Raw genomic sequence first — 22259 nt, forward strand, 5'->3', positions numbered from 1 at the left:
GTGTCATCTGCATACCTGAGGTTGTTAATGTTTCTTCATATATTTATAGCAGAAGGTTTATTACAGAAACCATGACACAAAAGTATTTGACTTTTTCCATCTGAGACACACGTGGAAAGCCACAATTTGTCCTGATCTGTTTACTCATTTAAGCTTCTCTCAACCGAAACTGCAAACCAGATTGCTCTGTTGTCCCCATATCCCAGCTCAAGAAAACTCCGGATTCTGGCCATCTCGCCGGTCAGCTGGAAGGCCCCTGAGGACTCGCTGGCCACATGGACTTCCCATATTTCCATAATCCACTCAAGTTTTCATTGTTTCCCTCTCATCCCGCCTCCCTCTCTCCTGATTGGCTAGGAGGCCGAAGCGACGTGAGCTCACCCATTGGCTATGGCTAAGGCATTCAGGATTTGGCCGAGCCTCCTCCCAGCTGTAGAACGCCGACCAATCAGCACCAAGCCGGCTGAGGTGTGGGGAGTGGGAAATTCAAATATGACAACTCTGTATATGTATAAATAGGCTTTAGTTTGTATTCAATGTATGTCTGCTTGATGAATGATCGCGGTATGACATCATTTCCAGTTGGATCGCAATAAACAACTCGGTGGCTTTTCTTCAACTTGGTGAGACCTTTTATTGGGAAAAATCAGGGAAAAATATTGGGTGCTTCTTTCTGTCTCGCCAGGGCAACGAACTCTTCCATGAGTCTGATTGGTCTCTGCCTTCTGGCAAAGACCCCTAAATTTTTGCTTGATATCAGAATCACTGTGTTTTTGTGTGTTTTCTGGGATGTATGGCCATATTCCAGAAGCATTCTCTCCTGACATTTCACCTGCATCTATGACAGGCATCCTCAGAGGTTGTGAGGTCTGTTGGAAACTATGAAAATTGGGTTTATATATCTGTGGAAGGTCCAAGGTGTCTGTTTGAGGTAGGTGTGAATGTTTCAATTGGCCACCTTGATTAGCAATTAATAGCCTAGCAGTTTCAAGGCCTGACTTCTTATTGCCTGGGGGAATCCTTTGTTGGGAGTTGATTAGCTGGTCCTGATGGTTTCTTGTCTGGAATTCCCCTGTTTTTGAATGTTGTTCTTTATTTACTGTTATGATTTTAGAGCAGTAAGAAGCCAGACCTTGAACCTGCTAGGCCATTAAATGCTAATCAAGGTGACTAGTTGAAACATTCACACCTACCTCCAACAGACAAGAGTTCTTTCTCCCACCTTGGACATTCCACAGATCTATAAACCCAATTTTCCTAGTTTCCATCAGACCTCACAACTTCTGAGGATAACTGCCATAGATGTAGGCAAAATGTCAGGAGGATGGCAACAAAGAGGATGGCAAAGGAGGAATAATTTCTTCATAGTATAGCAGTTGGAATGTGGTACTGGGTGACACTATGGTTCACATTTCAGCTCAGCTTTGGAAATCCAAAGAATGTTTTTGTGCTCTCTCCATACAAAAGAAAGGAAATTGCAAACCTCTTCTGAATAAATACAACTGTAAAGTTGTCTTATGATCACTGTAAGTCAAAAATTGAAGGCAAACCAATACCTACCACCACAATAGAAGTAAATTTAGGAACGTCTCCTTCAACTTGGAAGAAGTATGATATAGCTCACAAGGGACCTACGTTTTTGAGTATTCTGTCCTCACTAGAGAGGAAAAATAATTACCTTTGTTTTCTCCCCGATGCCTGAGAAAACAAATATTATTTTGCAGCATTTCCCCTGTATTCAAACATTCCAAAGTGTTGAAGAGGGATTTCTCTATGTATAGAAACACTTAGGCTTTTTGCACAAAAGTACTGTTTTCTATACAATAAGTAGTTTCTCCAGAAAAAAAGGAGGCTTTGCACAAAGGCTGAGTTAAATGTGTGGATTTGAGAAAGAGAAGTATTCTTGGGAAGTCGCAGTTCTTAATGCATGGGCTCACTCAGGCTGGATCTACACTGCTACAGATAATCTGGATTCAGATTGTATGGCAGTGTAGATGTGGCCAAAGATCCTGCAGTCCATTTTACCTGGGGCAGTTGTTTTTCTCTCTCTTCATCATATCTGTGTATGAAGCTTGATAGTCTTTTGCATCTCTGTCATGATGTGAGTGAATTTTCTCTCACATTCTTTTGATATCAATATAACATTACTTACTTACTTAGGCGATCCCTTGTTTTCCAAGGATTGCCTTCCAATATTCTTATAGGTCCATATGTGGCTGTGGAGCCCTATTCTTGACCTGCATTTTCTTCCACAGTGAGGGCATTGGTTTCCAGGTGGAAGGCGGTCTCGGTCAGGATTGGCTTGACGCGCCTTCCTCTTGGCGCACTTCTCCCTTTCACCCTCCATTCGTGCCTCTTCAAATTCTGCAGCACTGCTAGTCACAGCTGACCTCCAGCTGGTCAAGGGCCAGGGCTTCCCAGTTCTCCAGAGTTTTTAAGGTTGGCTTTGAGCCCATCTTTAAATCTCTTTTCCTGCCCACCAACATTCTGTTTTCCATTCTTGAGTTCAGAGTAGAGCAACTGCTTTGGGAGACGGTGGTCGGGCATCCGGACAACATGGCCGGTCCAGTGGAGTTGGTGGCGGAGGACCATCGCTTCAATGCTGGTGGTCTTTGCTTCTTCCAGCACGCTGACATTTGTCTGCCTGTCTTCCCAAGAGATTTGCAGGACTTTCTGGAGGCAGCGCTGATGGAATCGTTCCAGGAGTTGCATGTGACGTCTGTAGACAGTCCACGACTCACAGGCATATAGCAGGGTTGGGAGGACAATAGCTCTATAAACAAGCACCTTGGTATCCCTACGGATGTCCCAGTCCTCAAACACTCTCTGCTTCATTCGGGAAAATGCTGCACTCGCAGAGCTCAGGCGGTGTTGTATTTCGGTGTCGATGTTGACTTTGGTGGAGAGGTGGCCTATTCTCCATCTTCATCGCTATGATACTTCACCTTGTTGATGGGAAGCTTCTCACCAGAGTGGAAATCATCTATCAGACAGATGGCAAGCTATTCAACCTCAGCAGACTGAAAGCCAAATCAAGGTTACAACAACAGTATGCTGATTCCAGTATGCTGATGACAATGTCATCTGTGCGCATTCAGAAGAAGATCTACAAGCCACTTTAAACACCTTTGCAGAAGCATACGAGAAGCTCAGCCTGTCATTGAACATTGAAAAAACCAAGGTGCTGTTCCATCAGACACCAGCCAACCCCTCTCCAATGCCAGTGATACAGCTTAATCGTGTAACATTAGAAAATGTTGATCATTTCCGTTACCTTGATAACCTTAGCAAAGCTCATGTAAGGTGCCCCAAGCCCCCTTGGAGAGATGGTGGTGGGGTATAAATAAAGTTGTTGTTGTTGTTGTTGTTGTTGTTGTTGTTATTGTTATTGTTGTTATTATTATTATTATTATTATTATTATTATTATTATTATTAAAGCTGTTATGCTTGGAGCATCAGGAGCCTAAGAAATGAATGCATTCTCATAAAATTAATTTTAAAATAGTGCCTGAATTATTTTCAGATGCCTGCAGTAGTTTCCATACTTTGGCGGAAGCATCCCATGCTTGAGCACTTATAAGCAGAAAATGTATCACCCCCCCCCCCTTGCATTGGCAGAGGATTGGCATAAATGGAAATTAATCAGAAAAGTATAAAATGGTATTAGATGTTTCCTTAATCAAGCCGTTTGAAAGAATATGACATGCGGACACTGCACTCCCAAATTATTATGATAACAGAAGCCTATTGATACTAATGAAATGGCAATCTGATGAAACACAATGGGCTATTTCTGGAAACACTGCTGGCTCGGGTTATGGGTAGCACAATAGAAGCTGAAACCTAAGGGAAGGGCCTTTGTGTTCCTAGTCTTGCTGTTGTCCATAGCTAATTACTAAATCTGATGAGGACAGCAAAGTGAGTGGAAGAACACACTGTCCTTCCTGATCTCCAAGAAATATATATACAAATATACTTTTGTAGGATCCACAAAGGAGGAGACTTAAGATAGGAATACCTTTAGAATCATAGAATCAAAGAGTTGGAAGAGACCTCATGGGCCATCCAGTCCAACTCCCTGCAAAGAAGCAGGAATATTGCATTCAAATCACCCCTGACAGATGGCCATCCAGCCTCTGTTTAAAAGCTTCCAGAGAAGGAGCCTCCACCACACTCCGGAGCAGAGTGTTCCACTGCTGAACAGCTCTCACAGTCAGGAAGTTATTCCTCATGTTCAGATGGAATCTCCTTTCTTGTAGTTTGAAGCCATTGTTTTGTGTCCTAGTCTCCAGGGAAGCAGAAAACAAGCTTGCTCCCTCCTCCCTGTGGTTTCCTCTTACATATTTATACATGGCTATCATATCTCCTCTCAGCCATCACTTCTTCAGGCTAAACATGCCCAGCTCCTTAAGCCGCTCCTCATAGGGCTTGTTCTCCAGACCTTTGATGATTTTAGTCACCCTCCTCTGGACACATTCCAGCTCGTCAATATCTCTCTTGAATTGTGGCGCCCAGAATTGGACACAATATTCCAGGTGTGGTCTAACCAAAGCAGAATAGAGGGGTAGCATGACTTCGCTAGATCTAGACACTATGCTCCTATTGATGCAGGCCAAAATCCCATTGGCTTTTTTTGCCGCCACATCACATTGTTGGCTCATGTTTAACTTGTTGTCCACAAGGACTCCAAGATCTTTTTCACACGTACTGCTCTTGAGCCAGGCATTGTCCCCCATTTTGTATCTTTGCTTTTTGTTTTTCCTGCCAAAGTGGAGTATCTTGCATTTGTCACTGTTGAACTTCATTTTATTAGTTTTGGCCATTCATCTTTCTAATCTGACAAGATCGTTTTGAATCCTGCTCCTGTCCTCTGGAGTATTGGCTATCCCTCCCAATTTGGTGGGTGCACTATCTACCTTTTCACTACAATTCCTTGTTTAATGCTCTTTTTCCATCAGTGGTGAGTGAGTTCTCTTCTTGTGTCTGGAAAACCAAACAGAAGGAGAACTCATTCACCACTGATCTCTACCAGGATAGAGATATGGACTTCAACTCCCAGAAGACTCCATATTATCCAACATTTTTATTAATCCAATGTGTTGCTGGTGCATTTATGTCAGATAAGCAAGACTCTATTGTACTTGTGGACCACCTTGAATCTCACAAGGAAAAAAAAAGTGTGGAAGTCAGTAATAATCCTTCCTGATTCATATCCCAGTTCCTATCATGATTGGCCAAGGATCTAGGAAAGAGATCCCTTTCCTCTTAACTAGCCAACTGTGCAGCTTCACACACACATGGTAACCTCTTCCTCATCTCCCTGTCACCACAATGGCTTTTGGAGAAACATGTAAAATATGAGAAAAGGAGAAGAGTCAAAAACAGCTGGTGTGTTTCAGGACAAACAATAGTATGCATTTTCTCTATTGCATAAACGTTTTTGATGTTTACTGTATAATTAAACCATTTTAACCTACCTGAGAAGGCATAGATAAATATTTTAACATACATGAATAAATATGGCAGCTGAGCAATTTGCAGACCATATTGTGAATGCATGGTGCTTGGGCATGCTTGATGTTGCTCCCAACTCCCCAGAGCATTCATATGCCATCTGAAAGGAGCCTCTGTCTTTTGTGGAGCTGGAACAATCACCACAATGGCCTCTCAAAGGTGTGATTGGCATATGCATCCAGCCATATAAGTATCTACTTGAAGTGTTCGAGCATGACAAATGGCTCTGTGAAGCAAGCCTTTCTCATGAAGTAGTTCAAGAAGAGGTTCCAGTAATTTTCATGCCAGTGTAAACTACATGATCCTAGAATAATAATAAAAAAAATAGAATCCAACAAAGAGCATGAGGTCGAGTTGTCATGTGTTGGATTGAGAACTAAAGTTGTATGATTCACAATTATGGACAAAAATATCCATTTGGTTCCTCCGAAAAGTCTTAGAAAATATATTTTGGTGCTAACTCAATGATGACTCACTTACAATGACATTACTTTCAATGGTTTTGCCAACACTCTTGAGTCAAAGCTAAACATCTGCTGCTCTCCTAAAGTGTTTCCAGCGAGTTGCTTTGAAGGGATGGGTTATGGAATAAGGGCATGGCTCATCCTAAGCAGAATCCCCTCTTTCTAAAGTTACAGAGTGGGAGGCACTGAAAATTACCTATACCCAGATTTCTTATATATGATGCATTCACATTCATGCTGTGTCTTTGGTACCAATAACACTGAGTGTTTAATGCAATTTCTAACTGGTATTGACAAAAAATGTTTTGCTGTGCAGATGATTACAGAGGAAATCTTGAACCAGCTTGAGGCCTGGAAAGTGATTACATAAAACACAGAGATTTGATGAGCATTGAAGTCTTTATTTGGCACATTTTAGTGGAAGTTTGTTGTCTGGCCAATGAATGCAGAAGAAGGGGATGGTGGCAATGCTATGTGTAGGTGATGGGTTGTGTTGTGACTCAGCTGGAATCTCAGAGTGATAGTGTCAATGATTCTGATTGGGATGATGGGTTTCAGATTCACAGTCAGGTGCAAAGTTATGATGTCACTGTGTTAGATGAAGAAGACCAGGAAAAGGAGGCAGAATCATAGAATCATAGAATCAAAGAGTTGGAAGAGACCTCATGGGCCATCCAATCCAACCCCCTGCCAAGAAGCAGGAATATTGCATTCAAATCACCCCTGACAGATGGCCATCCAACCTCTGTCTAAAAGCTTCCAAAGAAGGAGCCTCCACCACACTCTGGGACAGAGAGTTTCACTGCTGAACGGCTCTCATAGTCAGGAAGTTCTTCCTCATGTTCAGATGGAATCTCCTTTCTTGTAGTTTGAAGCCATTGTTCCTTGTCTCCAGGGAAGCAGAAAACAAGCTTGCTCCCTCCTCCCTGTGGCTTCCTCTCACATATTTATACATGGCTATCATATCTCCTCTCATCCTTCTCTTCTTCAGGCTAAACATGCCCAGCTCCTTAAGCCGCTCCTCATAGGGCTTGTTCTCCAGACCTTTGTTCAGTTGTTTCCCACAGCAAGGGATGACACTGGGGGAAGTGAAACTACTGAGAGCCAGGTGGATTCAGGAAGGGAGGACGGTTCTCAGCCAGATAGTTCTCAGCCTGATAATGAGAGGAAAAACACTAACAAGGAAATTGACCTTGATGGAGCCGGAGGCTTCGATCGAGCTGATTGGTTGGAATTTAAGATTCGAAGGAGTGTCAGGATCGCTAGCAAGCGAGAGAAGGAGGCTCGGGTCCATAGAAACAGCTTCATGTTGTCCAAAGAGTATTAAATAGGCTGTTTGATTATGCCTCAGTGTCAGAGCAACTTTCCGCTTCAACCAAGAGACTTTGGATTTATCTTGCAGCTTTCATGTTCATGTTTCAGGACTTTGTCATGTTCTCCTGGGACTTTGCCTTGCCTGTGTCTTCATGGATCTTGTTTGCCTATGTTACCTTGGATTGATCTTTTGAAATATACTTTTGCCTTTTGAACCTTTTATCCTTTTGTTTTAATAAACCATAAAGACTACTGCTGGTATGTTCTTTGGTGTCTTAAGCAAGGTGATTTTACCCTGTGGTGCAACAGGTTGGTCTGAATCAGAGCAAACTACTGTCTACATCAGGGGTCCTCAAACTAAGGCCCGGGGCCGGATACGGCCCTCCAAGGTAATTTACTCGGCCCTCGCTCAGGTTCAACCTAAGTCTGAAAGCACACAACAACAACAACAACAACAACAACAATCCTATCTCATCAACCAAAAGCAGGCTCACACTTCCTATTAAAATACTAATAAGTTTATATTTGTTAAAATTGTTCTTCATTTTATTTATTGTATTGTTTTAAGCATTTTGCATTACAAATAAGACATGTGCAGTGTGCATAGGAATTCATTTATGTGTTTTTTTAAATTATAATCCGGCCCTCCAACAGTTTGAGGGACCTGGCCCTCTGTTTAAAAAGTTTGTGGACCCCTGGTCTGCATTATCCCACTCCCCCAAAGCTGCAGGCAAACTCAGGAGCAGCCGCAAACATTTCATAATGCAATAATTCTGTTTACCCTTCAATACTTACAGTAAGTGGAGAAATATTGCGGTTTTTGTGTGTTTTCTGGGCTGTATGGCCATGTTCCAGAAGCATTCTCTCCTGACATTTTGCCTGCATCTATGGCAGGCATCCTCAGAGGATGTGAGGTCTGTTGGAAACTAGGAAAATGGGATTTATATATCTGTGGAATGTCTAGGGTAGGAGAAAGAACTCTTATCTGTTTGAGGTAGATGAGAATCAAGCTAGTCAATTGCAACATTCACACTTGCCTCAAGCAGACAAGAGCTCTCACCTTGGACATTCCACAGATATATAAACCCCATTTGCCTAGTTTCCAAAATACTTCAAAACCTCTGAGGATGCCTGCCATAGATGTGAGTGAAACATCAGGAGAGAATGCTTTGGGAACATGGCCATACAGCCCAGAAAACACACAACAACCGAGTGATTCTGCCATGAAAGCCTTCAATAAATATTTTGGTGTTAGCCACTAGTGAACTTAGGATGGATCTGGATATAATGACCACATAGATGAACTTTTAGAAGCTACTTGTTCCAATCCTTCTGGCTACTTTAGCCAGGTGACTTTTGTCCTTTTTAAAAACAACAATAACTAGAGCCAGGTGAATTGTAGTTAAAGAATCTTTGCACGGTCTCTCCAGGATGGAGACCTGCTCCCTATGCTGGGCACATATGCTTGATGGATGGTTCTTGTGTCCCTCTATTTGTGCAGCCAAAAAGAATTATACCTCCTGTGTGATGGAGACAGACATGTACAGGAGAGAAGAAGGCCTGCAGGGAAAGCAAGATGTGGGTGTATTGAGGCCTTTATGCCACAACGACAGGAAAAGCATCAGCAACAACAAATGCCAAGTTGAAGGGCATTGTTCAATTGAATGAGCTCGAGTGCGAAACCTCAAAAGCTATCCATTTGGCCTCTCTTAAGTATTGAGCAGAGGAACGTCAGCATTGTCCTCAGCAATGTTAACTGAATAAGAGGGACTTTCAGCAGGTGCAGTTGCTTGAGATGTCATTATTATCTTCTGAATTCACTGCTAAATCAGAAAATAAAGCAGGCGTAACTTTCCTCATGTGGCTTCCTGTCAAACCTTTTTGACATTTCTCTTATCTACTGTCTGATATGACCTGCTTATTCAAGGCACCAAAAGTATATTCAGAGACACTGTAAACTTGAAAGGTGATATCCAGAGGCCGAACCCTGCCCCTGAAACACATTCAACACATCGGGATTAAAAGGTAAAGGTAAAGGTTTTTCCCCTGACATTAAGTCCAGTCCAGTCGTGTCCGACTCTGGGGTGTGGTGTTCATCTCCATTTCTAAGCCGAAGAGCCGGCGTTGTCCGTAGACACCTCCAAGGTCATGTGGCCGGCATGACTGCATGGAGCGCTGTTACCTTCCTGCCGGAGTAGTACCTATTGATCTACTCACATTTGCATGTTTTCAAACTGCTAGGTTGGCAGAAGCTGAGGCTAACAGCGGAAGCTCACGCCACTCCCCGGATTCAAACCTGCAACGTTTCAGTCAACAAGCTCAACAGCTCAGTGGTTTAAGCCACTGTGCCACCGTGGCCTCCTTTGGGATATCTCCCTTAAAAAGTGGGCTAAAACCCGGAGCACATAGCTACCCTAAAGATATGGAAGCTACTGGCTAACATTTCTTATTCCTTTTTTAAAATTAACTTTTATTGGTTTATGATGCATACAGAAAACAAAACTGACACCAGATGAAAACAGAAATAAATAAAAAACAAAAAAAACAGGAAAAAAGAAAAGAAGAAAAAAAGATATACAAAAGAGTATGCAAGTTTACAGAATGGTATACAGTCAGTGCACATTAAAACATATGAAAAATCAACGTTGACTGTACAGTTATAATACATTAACATTTATTGTTCCAATAATAATAATAATAATAATAATAATAATAATAATAATAAGACTTTATTTGTACCCCGCTACCATCTCCCGAGGGACTCGGTGCGGCTTAAATGAGGCCGAGCCCACAATACAACAATAACAATAACAGCAATAATACAAAAAATAATACAAATACTCATAGAAAAATAAGCAAAAAACAATAACAATAACACGACACATTTAAAAACCAATGGCTGGGCCAAATGTAATAATTATTTTTTTTAAAAAAAAATAATGCTGGGCATGAACAGGTAACATATAATTGGGATAAAGGTTTTGGAGAGAGAAGAAATGTGCAGACAATCTAAAATCATTATTAAAGTGCGTATGAGGACATATTGCTGGGAGTTTCCTTATTCTGGGAAGGCACACTGAAACAGCTACGTTTTCTAACCCCACAACCCGTGAACCCAACCCCCATGATCTCTGACACCACTCCGTGTGGATCACATAATTAATCTACAACTACCCACATGTTTTCTTTCACTGAATCCCCTTTATGGCAATCTTCAAATCTACTTTTGTCTTCTTTTCGAGATATCCATTTTCTTATTCCTGACCTCTGCTTCATAGTCAAAAAACTGACAAATTAGAGCCGGGGGAGGCAGCTGCTTCAAGTATCAAATACCTCACCAGCAATGTGGACAAAGTAGTTTGTATTAGGATTACTTGGGGAGGGTATTCAGAAGGATCTGGACTCCATTCCATGACTGTGTGCACAAGTACACCTGTGTATAAGGAAGAAGAAAAAAGACACAATCATTGGCATTGTGTTCATAACTGACAACGGTGTAGGGTGGGCTTACACTATTGTAAGGTATTTCCCTCCTCCTCTTGAGGTAGACACCATAATTCTCAACTGACCTTATACAGTACCCAATATTTCACCAGAACAATATTTCTCCAGCATTTAGTGATGGTGGAATATACCAGAGAAGGGTCTAATATTCCTACATGATAACCTTTACAAATGTATAATACATTATAATATGATATAGTATGGTATAGTATGATATGCTTAATAATACATATTTATTTATTTATTTATTTCCAGCATTTCTACCCTGTCCTTCTCAACCCCTGAAGGGGGACTCAGGACAGCTTACATTTGGCACAATTTGATGCCATTAAATATAACAAAGCAATATAACAACAATTAAATCAATAAATAGAACATTAATTAAAACAATAAAAACAGTATTAACCACCATATCACCATTCCAGTTAAATTCCATATCCAAAGCGCTATTTATGCCTGTTGTCCAAAAGCCTGGTCCCAGAACCATGACTTAAATTTCTTATTAAAAGACAGGAGGGATGAAGCAGGTCTTACCTCTTTGGGAAGCGAGTTCCACAGGTGGGGAAGGCCCTGTCTCTTGTCCCTGCCAGATATATTTGCGACGCTGGCAGGAGAGAGAGCAGAGTCTCCCTGGATGATCTTAAACTGCAAGGCGGGACATAGTAGGAAATGCGTTTGGACAAGTAAGTTGGACCAGAACCATATAGACCTTTATAGGTCAAAACCAGCACTTAGAATTGAGTTCGGAAGTGGATCGGCAGCCAGTGGAGATGACACAACAAGGGGGTGGTGTGCTACCTATATGTCGCTCCAGTTAGTAATCTGGCTGCAGCCCGTTGGACAAGTTGAAGTTTCCGAACAGTCTTCAAAGGCAGCCCTATGTAGAGTACATTGCAGTAATCTATTCAGGATATAACAAGAACGTGGACCACTGTTACCAGATTAGACTTCTCAAGGTATGGGCACAGCTGGCGCACAGCTTTAACTGTGCAAAAGCTCCCCTGGCCTCTGCCGAATCCTGTGGTTCCAGGCTCAGTGATGAATCCAGGATCACTCACAAGCTGACACCCATATATGACATCTCTATTTATTTAGTTACTATATTTCTACCCTGCTCTATCTCATTTTGAAGGGGACTCAGCAAGTTACAGTTTCTCCATAAATACAATTAAAACTGTTAAAAACCAGGTAGGGGGGGATCTAATATCATTGGGGAGGGCTATAGCCAATATGACGGCGCGAGTGGCGCCACCTATGTATAGAACTGTTGGTTGTGGGACTTGGACTGTTATATCATGCTTAATCCTGCCCCTTTTTACACTGCTTATGTATAGTTGTATGGATTGGTTGCTTGTAGCTGTCAATCAGTACTGTTTGGCTCCAACTCTTCCTGCAAGAGGGGAGAACTTCCTTTTTCTCTTCATTCTGCCTTTAGAGGTCCTGCCAGATGGACGTGAGTAAGAGACTTGATTCTAAAGGACCCTGATTTAAGTTACCTCTTAGCACCAGTTCTGAGGTTTTTTACCCCTTGGAACCAGGACTAATTGAGACTGTGATGTATGTTTTCCTTCACCCCTCTAAAGTTTTCCAGCTCATTGCTTTGAAGAAATGACTTTGTGATAAATAAAACTTATTTTGAGCTATTTACAGCATTTTGGGTTTTTGAAACATCAAGTTTATGCCTGAGAAAGATAACTCATTGTGAACAATAAATACGATTTTGAGTTATCTGTTGTGTTTTGGTCTTTGGGAGTTCCAGTTTCCTATAGGAGGGCAAGAAGCAATCCCCTGGGGGAAAGATGTCACGTCCATCCCTCCTTTATTGAGATTAATAGCCCCCAGGTGCGACAGCACAGCCAAGGGGCCTCCACTGAGAAGGTCCTGTCTCTTGACCTCACCAGTCGCACTTGTGAAGGGGGTGGGGCCGAGAGTAAGGCCTCCCTTACAGATCTTAACACTCTAACTGGTTCATAGGGAAATATACGTTCGGACAGGAAAGTTGGGCAGAACCGTTTAGGGCTTTATAGGCTAAAGTCAACACTTTGAATTGTGCTTGGTAGCAAACTGGCAGCCAGTGGAGCTGATGTAGCAGGAACGATGTCTGTTCCATGTACACTGCTCTAATGAGCAGCCTGGCTGCTGCGTGTAGGACTACTTGAAGCTTCTAAATAGTCTTCAAAGATAGCCCCATGTAGAGCGCATTGCAGTAATCTATTCAAGATGTAACAAGAGCGTGAATGACATCATCACCTGGGACCCCCAAGGCTCCAATAAAGTCCCAATACATGATTTCATGATTCTGTATCTGGCAAACCTGGTGCCAAAACAGATTGCCCATCCCTAGGTTAAACTATCAGATTAAGATCTGGCAATCCCATTGTGCAAATTCTGAAATAAAACTAATTGGCTGGACATTCACGGCATAGCATACCTTAAAGCGTTTATGCGCAAACATAGAGTGGGAACAATGCATACTGTCTTGACCCCTAGGAGAAAAGTTGGGATATAAAAACAATACACAAATTTGGCAAAGCAGTAACTTTGGGATTCTTCATGTTTTCCCCTTCTTATGGGAGTCAAAGCATCCTGCAGTATAATTAAACTAGAAGGAGTTTGGACTCTGTGAATTTTGATATGAAGCAACCTTACCGTGCTTCCCAGACCAATATAAGATCAAAATGTAATTGTACTTCAGGTTTTTCATTTACCAAAGATTTTATGAAACATTTATTGGAAAAAAGCACCAAGTCACATGTTTTGAAATGTGTATTTTGGAATAAAGTACATTTTGAAATGCATATTTTAAAATGAAAAATGTTTGTGGATGTTTTGTGGAAAAAAGTGTTCACAATTACTTATTTACATGGGATCCCCTACAGACTTTCTTTCCAGGAGATATACATCTGATACCGTATGTTGTTGTTTACAAAAGGCTGTTAAAACTGATTGGTTTTGTTTGACTTTTAATTTAAAGTTATATATACTTTCTAATCTAGATGGTTCCTCTGATGTTTAAGTTTTGAGTCTGACTTCTTTTGAGTAGTTCTATTTTGCTATATATATTTTTTAAAAATACAGCAAACTTGATTTATGAATTTTTGAGCTTATGATATTGATATTGAATTGTATGCTTCTCTCCCAAGTGTTTGTGGGAAGACTGCAGCCCTGAGATGTAGCTAAGAAATGCATTAAACCCAATCAATCAGTCCCTATGCAGTTAAACATTAATTTTCAGCTGGAATGAAAACAACCCACAGATTCATATAGGAGCAAGGTGGAATGGATTCAAGAATGAACTCATACAAAATTGGCATGGACTGGAAATAGAGTTATTGACCTATTCTCCTGCATAACTGATCTTCTTTCATTTCTTATCTACACAGAAGTTGTAAAAAGTCCTCGGTACTCAACATACTTTTCTTGACTAGATTGTAAAGAATATCCACAAATCCTTGGTTCAATCACGCATTGGGGAATTGAGCAAAGGGACAACTTCATGACATACAAAAACATTGAGGACCTTGGAGGAGGGCATAAAATAGTGAGCAAAATTTTTGGTAAAGGTCCTATCTAGACTGTCTTGTAATGCAGATTGAAACTGCATTATATGGTTAGTGTAGACCAGTGTTTCTCAACCTGGGGGTCGGGACCCCTGAGGGGGTCACCAGGGGGTTGTCAGAGGGGTCACCAAAGACCATCAGAAAACACAGTATTTTCCGTTGGTCATGGGGGTTCTGGGTGGGAAGTTTGGCCCAATTTTATCATCGGTGGGGTTCAGAATGCTCTTTGATTGTAGGTGAACTATAAATCCTAGGACTACAACTCCCAAATGTCAAGGTCTATTTTCCCCAAACACCACCAGTGTTCACATTTGAGCATATTGAGTATTCTTGCCAAGTTTGGTCCAGATCCATCATTGTTTGAGTCCACAGTGCTGTCTGGATTTAGGTGAACTACAACTCCAAAACTCAAGGTCAATGCCCACAAAACCCTTCCAGTATTTTCTGTTTGTCATTGGAGTTCTGTGTGCCAAGTTTGGTTCAATTCAATCATTGGTGGAATTCAGAATGATCTTTGATTGTAGGTGAACTATAAATCCCAGCAACTACAACTCCCGAATGACAAAATCAATCTCCCCCCAATCCCCACCAGTATTCAAATTTGGGCCCATTGGGTATTTGTGCCAAAATTGGTTCAGTGAATGTAAATACAGCTTGCATATCATACATTACAATTCATAACAGTAGAAAAATTACAGTTATGAAGTAGCAAGGAAAATAATATTATGGTTGGGGGTCACCACAACATGAGGAACTGTATTAAGGGGTCGCAGCATTGGGAAGGTTGAGAACCACTCATATAATGCACTACACTGGCCAAATTGGATTATATGGCACTGTAGATGGGGCTGAAAGAATTTGTCATATACCAAATTTTATGTATTTATCGTGTCAGGAGCAAACCAAATAGTTGTATTGCATTAAAACCAAACAAACAAACAAAACACAAAGTCTGCAGGCTTGGTATTCTATTAAATGTCCTTTGACCAGTAGCTGGACAGTCGGAGTGCCTCTCGTGTTGCTGCAAGAAGGTCCTCCATTGTGCATGCGGCAGGGCTCAGATTACATTGCAGTAGGTGGTCTGTGGTTTGCTCTTCTCCACACTCGCATGATGTGGCCCCATTTCTTAAGGTTGGCTCTGCATCTCGTGGTGCCAGAGCGCAGTCTGTTTAGCTCCTTCCATGTCACCCAGTTTTCTGTGTGGCCAGGAGAGAGTCTCTCATTTGGAATCAGCCATTGATTGAGGTTCTGGGTTTGAGCCTGCCACTTTTGGACTCTTGCTTGTGGAGGTGTTCCAGCGAGTGTCTCTGTAGATCTTAGAAAACTATTTCTTGATTTAAGTCATTGGCATGATGGCTGATATCCAAACAGGGGATGAGCTGGAGATGTTATTGTCTTGGTCCTTTCACTATTGGTTGCTACTTCCCGGCGGATGTCAGGTGGTGCAATACCAGCTAAACAGTGTAATTTCTCTAGTGGTATAGGGCGCAGACGTCCCATGATAATGCAGCATGTCTCATTAAGAGCCACGTCTACTGTTTTAGTGTGGTGAGATGTGTTCCACACTGGGCATGCATACTCAGCAGCAGAGTAGCATAGCGTAAGGGCAGATGTCTTCACTGTATCTGGTTGTGATCCCCAGGTTGTGCCAGTCAGCTTTCGTATGATATTGTTTCTAGTGCCCATTTTTTGCTTGATATTCAGGCAGTGCTTCTTGTAGGTCAGAGCATGGTCCAGAGTAACTCCCAGGTATTTGGGTGTGCTGCAATGCTCCAGTGGGGTTCTTTCCCAGGTAATCCTCAGAGCTCAGGATGCTTGTCTGTTCTTAAGGTGGAAAGCACATGTCTGTGTTTTAGATGGATTGGGATCAGCTGGTTTCCCCTGTAATAGGCAGTAAGAGCACCTAGAGCTTCGGAGAGCTTCTGTTCAACCATCTCAAAGCTCCTTGCTTGAGCGGTAATGGCACAATCATCAGCATAGATGAAACTCTCTGTCCCTCTGGCAATGTCTGGTCATTTGTGTAAATGTTGAACATGGATGGAGCAAGCATGCTCCCCTGAGGCAGGCTGTTCTTCTGTTTTCGCCATCTGCTTCTTTGGCCCTGGAACTCAACAAAAATGCTCCTGTTTTATAGCAGGTTTCCTAATGAACTAAGGCCAAATGAACTAAGAGGATTTACCTACACAGTGAAGCACTTGTTTAATGGGTCTATCTTAGTTGGGACTAATAAACAATATTAAAGTTTTTTGTTTTGCTGTAGAAATGTCTCCTTTGCAATGTTTTTGTTTAGTTTGTTTTGGCTTTTTGCATGATAAACAATAACAACAACGACAATACTTTGTTTGTACTCCCTCCCCCCATCTCCCCAGGGTGGTTTCCAGCAAAAGTAACAAAATGCCGAAAACAGAAATGATAAATCAAATCAAAACAGTGGGTAAAACAATCTCAAAATAAACTTATAAAACTAATTAAAAATAATACATAATTGAAGTTAAATAAACATAATATAACCCCTCTCACAATTTCCACGGGATGAAGTAGGTGTCCCATATCAAGGAAAGAATGTGTGTTGTGTGTCCTCCTCTCCATACGCTAAGGTGCATACATGAGTTTTTAAAAGCTTTTTAAAGAAGAGGATGGAGGAGCCATTTTTATTTCTTTCAGAAGGGAGTTCCAGAGGAGGAGGGAGACCACAGAGAAGACCCAGTCTTTCGTCCTCATCAATAGTCCTGTGTGTTGTACAACACTTGCACAACAATGGGCAGGGGTTAACATTTCAGGTCCTAAAAGGAAGCAAGGCCAGATGAAAGTAGAGTTTTATGCCATTTTGTTGCTTCACTATTGTAGGGAAACATGGTGGAGGAGTCTTTATTTATTTACTGTATTTGTATACCACCTTTCTCAGCCCTTAGGTGACTCAAGGCGGTTAACAGGTAAAATTCAATGCTTACAATATCATAAATACAATTAGAAACATAACATAGAATAAAAAATAAACATGTCAATAAAATATAAATTCATAGTGTCGCCTTGTTAAAAATGTTGTCCGGTCTCATTGTTGTTGTTCCATTTTCCTATGTCAGTTACTCTGCATTTAGAAATGCTTATTCAAAAAGCAACGTCTTGATTTTTTTCCAGAATGTTAGAAGGGAGGTGGCCGATCTAATATCTATAGGGAGGGTGTTCCACAGCCAAGGGGCCACCTCCGAGAAGGCTCTGTCTCTCATCTCCGCCAAACGTACTTGTGACAAAGGCGGTAATGAGAGCAGGGCCTTCTCAGATGATCTTAAGGTCTTATAATGGTTCATAAAGGGAGATGCATTCGGACATATGTTGGGCCAGAACCGTTTAGAGCTTTATAGGCACTTTGAATTGTGCCTGGTAGCATTTCAACCATTAGACCACTGTAATATTGCAAGTCGCAAACCAGACCGGGGTATAGGGTGGCTACCTGTGTTGGACGGGGTTACACTCCCCCTGAAGCCACAGGTCCGTAGCTTGGGTGTCCTCTTGGACTCATCGCTCACACTTGAGGTTCAGGCGTTGGCGGTGTCCGGGAGGGCTTTTGCACAATTGAGACTTGTGCGCCAGCTGCGTCCGTACCTCGCGAAGGCTGATCTGGCCGGGGTGGTCCATGCCTTGGTCACCTCTAGACTGGATTACTGCAACGCGCTCTACGTGGGGCTGCCCTTGAAAACGGCTCAGAAATTCCAGCTGGTCCAACGGGCAGCAGCCAGGATGTTAACTGGGGCTCATTACAGAGAGAGGTCAACCCTCCTGTTTAAGGAGCTCCACTGGCTGCCGTTTATTTTCCGAGCCCAATTTAAGGTGCAGGTGCTTACCTACAAAGCCCTGAACGGTTTGGGACCACCCTACCTGCATGACCGTATCGCTGTCTACGAACCCACACGCTCACTCCGGTCATCTGGAGAGGCCCTGCTCGTGATCCCGCCCGCGTCGCAAGTGCGCTTGGTGGGGACGCGAGACAGGGCCTTTTCTGTGGTGGCCCCCAACTCTGGAACGCCCTCCCGAAAGATCTCAGACAAGCCCCTACATTGGCAGTCTTCAGAAAGAAATTGAAAACCTGGCTGTTCCAATGTGCCTTTTCAGATTAGGAACCTCCAGCACCAAATCCTAGAAGCACCTTAGTAGAACCAAGATCACTGCACACTGCACACCGCACTTACATTATAATCCTACATTCCTCCCGCCACATCAGCACTTTTAATCCTGTACCCCTACTCCGGCCGGCCCAGTTCTAATAGTGTCTTGTTGTATTGTTACTGTTATTGTTTTCCTGCTTAACTGTTTTTAATTTGCTTTAGGTATTGTATTGTTGTATTGTGTTTTGTGGCTGCGGCCTGTGTAAGCCGCATCGAATCCCTTGGGAGATGCTAGCAGGGTACAAATAAAGTTATAATATAATAATAAAAGTCATGTATGGGATTTCTTCACAGCACTAGAGGTGTGGGAAGGGGAAGAAGGAAACAGCAATGAGTCCAGGAGATACATAACAAAGTCCATCTTATTCTATCCCAGTCCAATCAGGGTCCCCATTAATCCATTTGCAGTGTTCTTCATTACATGCTGTCTGTTTTCCATGGCAACTATAGATGTTTTTTCCTCTGTTTCACTTGACGTTGCATGAGTTGTGTCTCTGACACTTCTTTTTTAAAATAACATTCATATGAACAGGTAACCCTTCCTAAAGCAATAGTGAAGGGGCTTCAAGGCACCAGCTAAGCACAGCAGGTATCAAAAGCCTCTGCTCTGCTCTGTAGGGAGCACAGCTCTAGCCTCCCTCTGGTCAGAATTAACTGCCACAATCCTGCTTTTAATTTAATGGTGGTTAAAAAAAATCCTAGGAATAATAAAAGAAAGGGTCAAAAGAATTCACATTATTAGCCTAAGAAAAGTTTTAAACCTGAAAGTGACACTAACATTTTCTAGAACATTCTAGAAAGTCAAGTAGTGATTGATCTGAGCATTGAATGCAATAAAGTTACAACAACAAAAAACAACAACAACAATAATTTATTTATTTATTACCCACCTATCCTGATGGCTCGAGGTGGGGAAGATAAATTAAGAAACAAATGAACATGAAAATGCAATAAATTACTAAATTTCATAGATACTGTAATGATGATACCATAGTCCGTGGGGATATATGCATTTACATTCATGAACGACCTAATGTGACCCTGTCAAATGTAAATTTGTAGACTGACAGGATCCCATCAACTAAGGTATTTATGAGGCACTGAAAACTGAGGTTCTGAGAAATTGTCCAGTCATGCAGTGTAGCCTAAGTCACAGGGTATCTTGGGGATAGCAATTGTGACAAGACCCCAAGGGGTCTTTCTACCAGTCTGGCTTCAGGGAACCCCATCAAACAGGAGCACACTGTGGATTTCATTTCCTAGTGCTCCAGTTTCCAGTGCCTCAGAAACACTTTGGCTGAGCTGCTACCAGGCTGCAACAATAGGTTTGGGGTTCATTGTCAGTTGGAGCTATAATGACAGAGTTCCATCACTGTAGTGTAGCAGCATGATAAAAAGGTAAAGGTTGTCCCCTGACATTAAGTCCAGTCATGTCTGACTCGGGTGTGGTGCTCATCTCTGTTTCTAAGCCAAAGAGCCAGCGTTGTCCATAGACACCTCCAAGGTCATGTGGCTGGCATGACTGCATGGAGCGCCGTTACCTTCCTGCCGGAGCGGTACCTATTGATCTACTCACATTTGCATGTTTTCGAACTGCTAGGTTGGCAGAAGCTAGGGCTGACAGAGGAAGCTCACGCCGCTCCCTGGAATTGAACCTGCGACCTTTCCATCAACAAGCTCAGCAGCTCAGTGTTTTAACCCACTGTGCCACCAGGGGCAGCATGACAGGAGAGATAATATCAAGAGAGATCCTTTTTGTAGAGAGAAAGAAAAGTACGGCTTTATTTCCAGCTGGGACTCTGGTGAGGAGTTGTGTCCAAAAGCAAACCAGAGTGCCCGATAAAGGCATTGACTGTGTCTTTTATACCTCTACAAATGCAGGCAAACAAAGAAACATGCTTCTACATACACTGACATCATTCTCTGTGTCACTTTAGCATCATAGAAATATCAAATTCTATCTTCCAACATACAAAAGGCATGTATCTGTATTTCTTTCTAAAGAGCAACATACAGCTTACAGCTTACATTCATCAATCAAGGGGCCTACTTTGACTTGTCAGGAGGGAGAGAGATAGGCTCCTTACTTAGAAGTTAGATGCTATATTGTACCAGTCTCTGTATAGATAACAGGTCTCCCTTCCTGGAATGTTCACCTCCCTCTTGCTGTGTCTGGACAGCACCTTGGCTTGTCCTGTCAGAGAGAATTTGATTTTTTCTTACATTTCAATGCTTGTAATGTACATACAATATATGCATAAATAAATGTCTATTTTTTTCCAATATCTCCCCATCAGTAGTTATCAAGAAGACTCAGAATCTCAGCCGAGCTTTGGCTTTGGAATGGGGGAAAAACAACTTGCAGTTATTCAAAATGTCCATGGCACCTATGTTTAGACCCCAACTGTTGGGCCCCAATCTGCACCATTGTGAGGTCTGCAACAGGTTTATCTTGGTTCAAACTGGAGACAGCCATAGCTAATAGTTTCAAGTTGGGGCGATGTTTTCAACCTGCTTTACTACAGTTAGAGAAGAAGGATAAGGGAAAATGGATTATAAGAATAAAGAAAAGGAGATACATGGACATAATTTAACAAGTCTATGTAGAATTTTCTGAACCTGCTTGGCTTCTAAATAATTAAACTTCCTGCTTGTGGATGGCAATACAATCCTCCATCAGATTGAACCAGATGTGGCCACTGAATGAAGGGGAATGGTTGCACATTGCAGCCAGTTCAAGGGAATGCTATGGTTTGGCTATAGGGTTGCTTTACTGGGGATTTTGGGATGTCAGAAGTTGCTTTATTGGGGATTTTGGGATGTCAGAAGTTGCTTTACTGAGGATTTTGGGATGTCAGAAGTTGGTTTATTGGGGATTTTGGGATGTCAGAGCAGTCACCAATTAGTATCTTAAGATCACAAATAAGGGGAAATTATGAATCCAAATAAAATGCTTCATTCAGAGCCAGGGAAGTAGGCTTTTTCAGATGAGGAAAAGGAAAATTCGAGCCCAGATAACAGATTCCAATCAGAGCCAAGGAGGCTGCAACCATGCCTTGGAGCCATATAAGTCTGGCAGAGTCCGTATCACATATGTCTTGAAGAAGGAGTACTTCATTTTTCAAAGCATTAAACTTAGAAATGGTAACAATAAAAGCCTGAGCAAAGGCATGGTCTACCTTAAAATGGACATTCTGAGGCTGAATCTACACTACTATATAATTCAATTTCAGAATTCAGATTAACGCATTATTAATATTATTATTATTATTATTATTATTATTATTATTATTTATTTCCAGTATTTGTGTACCACTTTTCTCACCCCGAGGGGGACTCAAAGCGGTTTACACATAAGTAATGGCAAAATTCAATGCCAGTACAAACAATTACAATTATGCACTACAATTGGATATAAATCAAGTTAAAAACAGTGCATCTACAAACAATAAAACAATAATTAAAACAATAAAACAGTCTTGTCCGTCGAATCACCATTCCATTAATTCTCTTTCTGAAATGCTGCATACATTTACTTCTACTGCCCAAAGGCCTGGTCCCAAAACCATGATTTTAATTTTTTTTCTAAAAGCCAAGAGGGAGGGAGCAGATTGTACTGTTGAGGAGATACTGGAAAAATAGATATTGATTTATGTTTAAATTGTATGTACTTTATAAGCACTGAAATGTATAGAAAAATCAGGCTCTCTCTGTATAAAAAGAATGCTAACAAACAAGC

The 22259-nt window shown here is 41.8% G+C and overlaps 1 pseudogene; it reads left to right on the top strand.

The window, feature by feature from the left end:
* Positions 1 to 11466: 11466 nt before the first annotated feature.
* Positions 11467 to 22259, top strand: part of LOC132782307 (ubiquitin-conjugating enzyme E2 L3 pseudogene) — a 28051-nt pseudogene continuing 17258 nt past the window's right edge.

This window comes from Anolis sagrei, chromosome 7, assembly GCF_037176765.1.
Source record: "Anolis sagrei isolate rAnoSag1 chromosome 7, rAnoSag1.mat, whole genome shotgun sequence".
NCBI classification, from domain to species: Eukaryota; Metazoa; Chordata; class Lepidosauria; order Squamata; family Dactyloidae; genus Anolis; species Anolis sagrei.